This window comes from Pleurodeles waltl, chromosome 4_2 (genome assembly GCF_031143425.1).
Source record: "Pleurodeles waltl isolate 20211129_DDA chromosome 4_2, aPleWal1.hap1.20221129, whole genome shotgun sequence".
Lineage (NCBI taxonomy): Eukaryota > Metazoa > Chordata > Amphibia > Caudata > Salamandridae > Pleurodeles > Pleurodeles waltl.
In genome coordinates this window covers 399200610-399206609 of record NC_090443.1, presented here as the reverse complement: position 1 = coordinate 399206609, position 6000 = coordinate 399200610, and the positions used below count along the sequence as shown (strand labels likewise).

Below are 6000 nucleotides of genomic sequence, written 5' to 3'. Positions count from 1 at the left end.
CTTCCCTAGCTAACTGTATCCCTCACCCCGACCCCATTTACACGTAAAACCCAGGCATTCACTGGACCAGTTCTCCCCAACTGCCCTCCAGTCCGAGTAACCCACCTTAATACGCAGGGCTTAAGATGAATGCATGCACCTAGTGATCTAGAAAGCTGACGTGAATTTAAAAATCTAACATGACCGCACCCCTCCCAATTAAATAAATAAAAACCCTTCTAGATAAAAGACCGCACATTTCACTTTGTGTTTTATGATTTTCTTCTTTAAACACAAGATTTGACTCCATCTGTTAAGTGCGCTATGTGCATGCTTGGCCCACCAGACGCTCGCCCAGGGCAAGGCAGGGTGAAGAAGCGGCTGCAGCCAGTCAACCAATCAGCCCCTGGGAAGCTCCCCATGTTTCCAGCTTTCCCGGCCCTGACCAATCGGCGCTCTCGCGGGGCGTGACCTGGAGCTCATTGGTCCCCGGCTAGACATATGCGGGCGGGAGGGGGCATCGATGGGGGGCCATCAGTATCCTGCCAGCGCTCAGGCAGCAGGAGGCAGGTGCGGGGCGGTGCTGCCGAGCCGGGGCAGGTGCTGCGAAGCCGGGCCAAGACTCCGAGAGCAGTGGCCATACCGGTGGCAGGTGCAGCGGACCTAAGGGCTCAGACAGGGCTTTCAGCAGCTCCTTCAGTAGTTGGGGTAACTGATACAGCGCCGGGAGCAGGTTCTTAGTAGTGACTGAGGCTCTAGTTATTGTGACAGTGGTAGGCGCTACGTTTCTGGGAGCTGGGACCAGGCTCTTAACAGTGACTGTGGTTTCAGTAGTTGTGGCAGTGACTATATCTGTGGCACTATCTAAGAAGTGGGGTGTTGATAGTGGCCATGGCAGTGGCTGCATCAGCTGCAGGTGCAACGAACCCGGGGCAAGACCACGAGGCGCTATATCAGTAGCACGTGCAACAGAACTTGCCCTGGGACTTCGCTGGTGGCGTTGCTGCAATTTGCTTGATGTTTACTTGTAACCACAGCAGCTGGAAAGCGGCCATATATTCATTCGCTGGGCGTTGCATAGCGCCAACATGCTGCCTCATGCCCGACACGGAGCGATCGGCGCAGAAGTCAGCCTACGGAAGGAAGCGCGCCCGGCACAGCTGTGCGCACAGGTGCCACTGTGCCATGCGGTGTGCGAGCGTGCGGCGAGGGTGGTACACCTGTGAATACTGAGGAAGACGAGTGCACGGAGAGTCGCCGGTGCCACCAGGCGAGGAAGGGCACGTGCAAGGGCAGCGGTGAAGCAGGAGAATCTGTGTCCGTGCAAGAGCTCCCCCGTCTCTTACCCGGGCAGCTGGCGGCCACACGAGAGCGCGACGTGCATGCCCGGGCCTTGGGTCTGCATCTTATCGTGCAACGTCATAAGAGCAGGTTCGAGTGTTGGCAGCGCTACAGCGTGTTCGTTGCTTCGAGGCACATAGCTGACGGGCATGCAGGAGTGCACCATAAAGTGGACACTTGGCATCGAACACGTGTTGGGAGCAGAAGCAGGTACACTTAGTTTACTGGTCTCAGAGAGCGTCGAGCTGCCCCGCCAGCAGGACGGTGCCAAGGGGCAACCCACAAGGGGCTCCAAGCCGATCCGAAGGAAGACGAAGACTGTGCCTTAAGCCAGGCTCTCCCCGGCTAGGGCCGGTGCCACCAGCATCCCCCGTGACCTGGCACAGTTCCTGGGCACCGGAATCGGGAATGAGCGCAGGGATCTTCAGGGTGGGGGTGGTCAGGGCTCCGTGATAACAGGGGCACCTATCAGGTGCACAATAATAATCCGGCACTGTGTCTGCACTAATCATACCACACAACAGACGTGGCACTCGATCCATTCGGACCACAGCTCAGGGCTGCCCACTGCCCACTCAGGGGCCGGGCTCTGGTGCGCCGCCTCACCTAAATAAATACCAACCTGACCCTAATTGGACTCCATCGCCACTGTCCGGGAACATTTTAGTCGGCAATCAGAGCGCACTGAAGCAGCCCCCTGGACGCAAGCTGCACTTTACAAAAATACTACGTCATTAACGCATTCATTCATGGGGACGGTGACTCTGCCCCAGCAGTTTTGACTCGAAGTGTACACGCTGAACTCGGCTGTAGACGTCATATTCAGCCCAGGAGCAGCAGGAAAAGAAAAGGGTTCCGCTGGGGACCCTGTGGACAAGAACCTGTGTTGGAAAATGTTGGCGCCAAATGTGACGTCCCCCGGGAGGACCAGGCGAAGGAGCTAAAGTGCACCCCACGGCAGCGATGGAAAGTTCTCTTACGATCAGTGACGAAGGCTGGGCTTCAGGGATGGCAACGGATTTCTAGCGCTGTAGACTCGTCGAAACCCAGCTGCTCGACGGATAGCGCCGAAGAGTGACCGTCTCCACACCCCGCTTACAGCATCCTGGAGGTAAGTCTACTTACGACATCTAAAATGCGACAAATATTCAGTTCTGAAGCTTTATACAACACACATCGCTACCGCCCGCACAGTGGGCTCACATATTCACTTCTTTTTATAGCGCTTAAATTCGAATGACATTGACCATTTTCGTCCGTGTGAGGAAATTCAGTAACCGGTTTTTCAGAGGTCAAAGACACGTATATCGCGAGTTGTCAAAGTCGCGATGTTTCAACCAAGGATTCTACTATCTCCGTCGATTTAAACACAGTCGTGCCATTTACGATCAACAGTAATACCCGACAAAGCTTCTGTGGTTCTCTCGCTGGTTGCTGATTCAGGAATTTCAAAGTCGCGGCGTTGCGACCATTGATACTTAATAAACGCTGATGGATTCGGTCACAGTCAGAGCCCCACTGACATGAAGTCTTGGCATTTCCATTTGTGATAACCTGTATACGTTATGTGATTTCATTACAGTGTGATTACAGAACGTTTCTACATAATGGTTTTGTGCTATGGCAGTCGATTAATCTAATATCACGACATTGAGATTAGTGAGACTTTATTAAGGCTCTGGAATTCCTTTGTCGTCGTTTTATCCAAAGTTGTGAAGATGCTATCGCTAGTATCCGGAGTTTTGCTGTCATTCCAGTGCTTTGAATTCACCTGAAGTCATGATAGTAAAATCATAACTACATCGAGAAGCCCTTGAATTCCATCGTGTTTGATTCATCCAACGACAGGAGGTTGCAGTCACTGGTCCCTTGTTAACTATCTGTAATAAAATCGCAGTATTGCTCCAAAATCGTGACACTGCGCCAGGGGCAACCCATTCATGAGCTGCAAGTCCAGTGCTTTCGATTCATACAATTTTTTGACATTGTGATCACTGATACATCCTGAACGTTCAGTGAGTTTATCCTGGGGCGTAGCTATTATGGTGCAGAGGCTGCAGTGGCACCGGCACCCAGGGGTCCCTCTTTGGAGTGCGGTATTACAGAAGTGGGGTTTTACACTCCAGTGGGAGCAAAGGGCACACTTTCTTTGCTTGCATTAGAGCTGGTCATTCATCCCGTGAGTCAAGAGCGCTCTTTCAGCTTAACAGAGGGGAAGGGCGTAGATGTGTTTCTAAATGCCGAGAGTTTGAGTGTATCACCAACCTATTTGGGCACAGCCAGGAGCATATCTACGGCCCAGATTACTGTTCTATTTTGCTATAATGCTCAATATTTGCAGAAATTCAATTTCTAATCGCTTCCAGATTTGAGCAAACAAGAAGGCTGCGGTACAGCTAGATGTGCGATTTGCCCAGGGTCACACAATGCAGTCAAGTGAGAAAGCATAGATTAGAACCATGGGGTCCAGATTTCAATGTCGTTTACGTTCTAGATTACAATTTAGGGGTGGGCATAATTGGCTTAGTTCAGTGTAGCGTAATCGTGCAGAATTACCCAAGAATTCCTCGAGGTTACACACAACTATGCAAGAAGAGTGATTCGCGTTTAGCCCAATTTTTTTTAGCTCAAAAATGCCTCCTCGCATCCAAAATCGGCGTAAGAATGAATTTTGCACGAAGAAATAGTGCTAAATGCAACAGAACACAAATAGCCAGCACGAGCAGTTGCTCACGCTTGCTAAATGTGCTCTTGGGGTAGGGTTTTTACCTAACGACATTTAGCGCTGTTTTTTTATTGCAAAATGCCTCCCGCGTCCAAAATGGGAGCAAGAAGATATTTTGTGGTAAAAGGCAGTGCTAATAACCTGTTGGTCGAATTTCCCCCATCTTACTTCTGGCATTTATTACTATATTCTTAGCATAAAATACACCCTGGCGCCCAAAAGAGACATGAGGATGCATTTTGTATTATAAATTGCGCTAAATGCAACAGAACATAAATAGCGAGCACAAGCAGCTGCTCATGGTCACTAAATGTGCATTTGCAGTAGGATTGTTTTCTCCTAAATTACTCTAATTTATGCAAGCATGCATAATCACATTATTATCGGTGATTCCACAACAAAGAGTAATGCAGAATCACCAAAACAACTCTGATTGAGCCAGCTTAATTAAAATTACCTCTGGGCCTAATTTACATGTCTTCACATTCAACAAGCTAGCCATAGGCCCATAGTGCCTAGATACTCTGACACTGAAGTGCCAGTGACCCCTACTAACACTCACTCACTGTGTGACACGACCTATGCCTGTAGTTTACTTTGCACTAATTTTAGCACATGGCTGATTGAATGTCATTGGAAGTTGCTGAGCTTCAAACCACATCCATTCTCTTCTACCTCAGATCAGAGCTTTACTGAACCCCCATTCATGTCATCCAAGTACAACCAACTACCTTTGCCCCCCACGACCCTGGTCATCTCAAACTGTAGTTTCCCGAACCTACCTCACACTCATCTAAAATACCGCCTTAACTTGGAATTCCTCTGACCTCACTCACACTCATTGTATACCACCCAAGTTCAGTCTGGAAGTCCTAACACTTCATACATATTCACTCTGTAGAATACTTCTCAGAAGAGACATTTACTGCCCTTCCATACATTCACTCATACTCCACTCAAGCCATACTCCAACTGTGTACACCACTGTCCTTTTATCATAGAGTCCTACTGAATTTTACATGCAACTCAATCCTGGTGAGGCAGGAGTGCCACTAAAGGTCACTCACACTCAGTCCGTACAAGGCTTCAACCTGGATTTGCACCGGCCACCAGTGACGACATATAGAACCCCACTCACGCTGAAGCTTGTTCATACTCACTGTGTACAGAACCACATCAGTCTGGCTGGTGCTAACGTAGGACCTCACCTTTGATACAGTGTTTCCTTCTCTGAACATCTGCCCAGCCTCATAGGACTGTAGCTGGTTGCCCTTAATGCAGCAACCAATTCAGAAAAGGGCCAGAATCTTGCTTATAATAACTACAAGTACCACAAAGGGGCCTGCAGAGGTAACTAATACTGCCAGCTTATCTCAAAATGTAAGAACAAACCTATTCCTCGCAATGCTTCCATTCATCACATTGCTAAGCACTACGTTCCATAACACAGTAAACACACCTCAATGGTCACCACATGCAGAATGGAAACACTTTCCACACAGGCTCAATGCTACAAAGGTATTCTCCAAACCATACAACCTACATGGTATAGCATGCCACCGAGTGGGCAAGCTCTTAATTGCACTACTTAGTAATAATGAGTATTAAGTGCTATATAAATGCTACAGTAAAATACCACATATTTGTTCACCTCCAGTTCAGACTGCTCTGAACAGCATTACTGATACTTGGTGCAGGACTGAACCTCACACTCCCAGTGTGAACCATCATCTCAACCTGGAGCTTCAGTGCTACAGCAACCCTGCCCAACCTAGTCAATCTGTACAATGCTGTGCCATCTTTGCCCATCACTGACTCTCACTCACATCTGTTCTATGCAATATCAATGTATAGTTCACCCAAACTACACTTGTGTTTCCACTGTGCAGTACCATCTCAGGCCTAGGGTTTACCTACCTCAGATAGACTGTCTTTGTGCATCGACTGATCACCTT

At 48.9% G+C, this 6000-nt stretch overlaps 1 protein-coding gene across 1 annotated transcript in view; it reads left to right on the top strand.

Moving 5' to 3' along the window:
• The first annotated feature begins 515 nt into the window (after window positions 1-515).
• Window positions 516-6000, top strand: part of BRINP2 (BMP/retinoic acid inducible neural specific 2) — a 152548-nt gene continuing 147063 nt past the window's right edge. Inside the window, exon 1 of the mRNA XM_069231560.1 lies at window positions 516-2431. The gene's annotated coding sequence lies outside the window, so the exon portion shown is untranslated. The remainder of the gene's footprint in view (window positions 2432-6000) is intronic.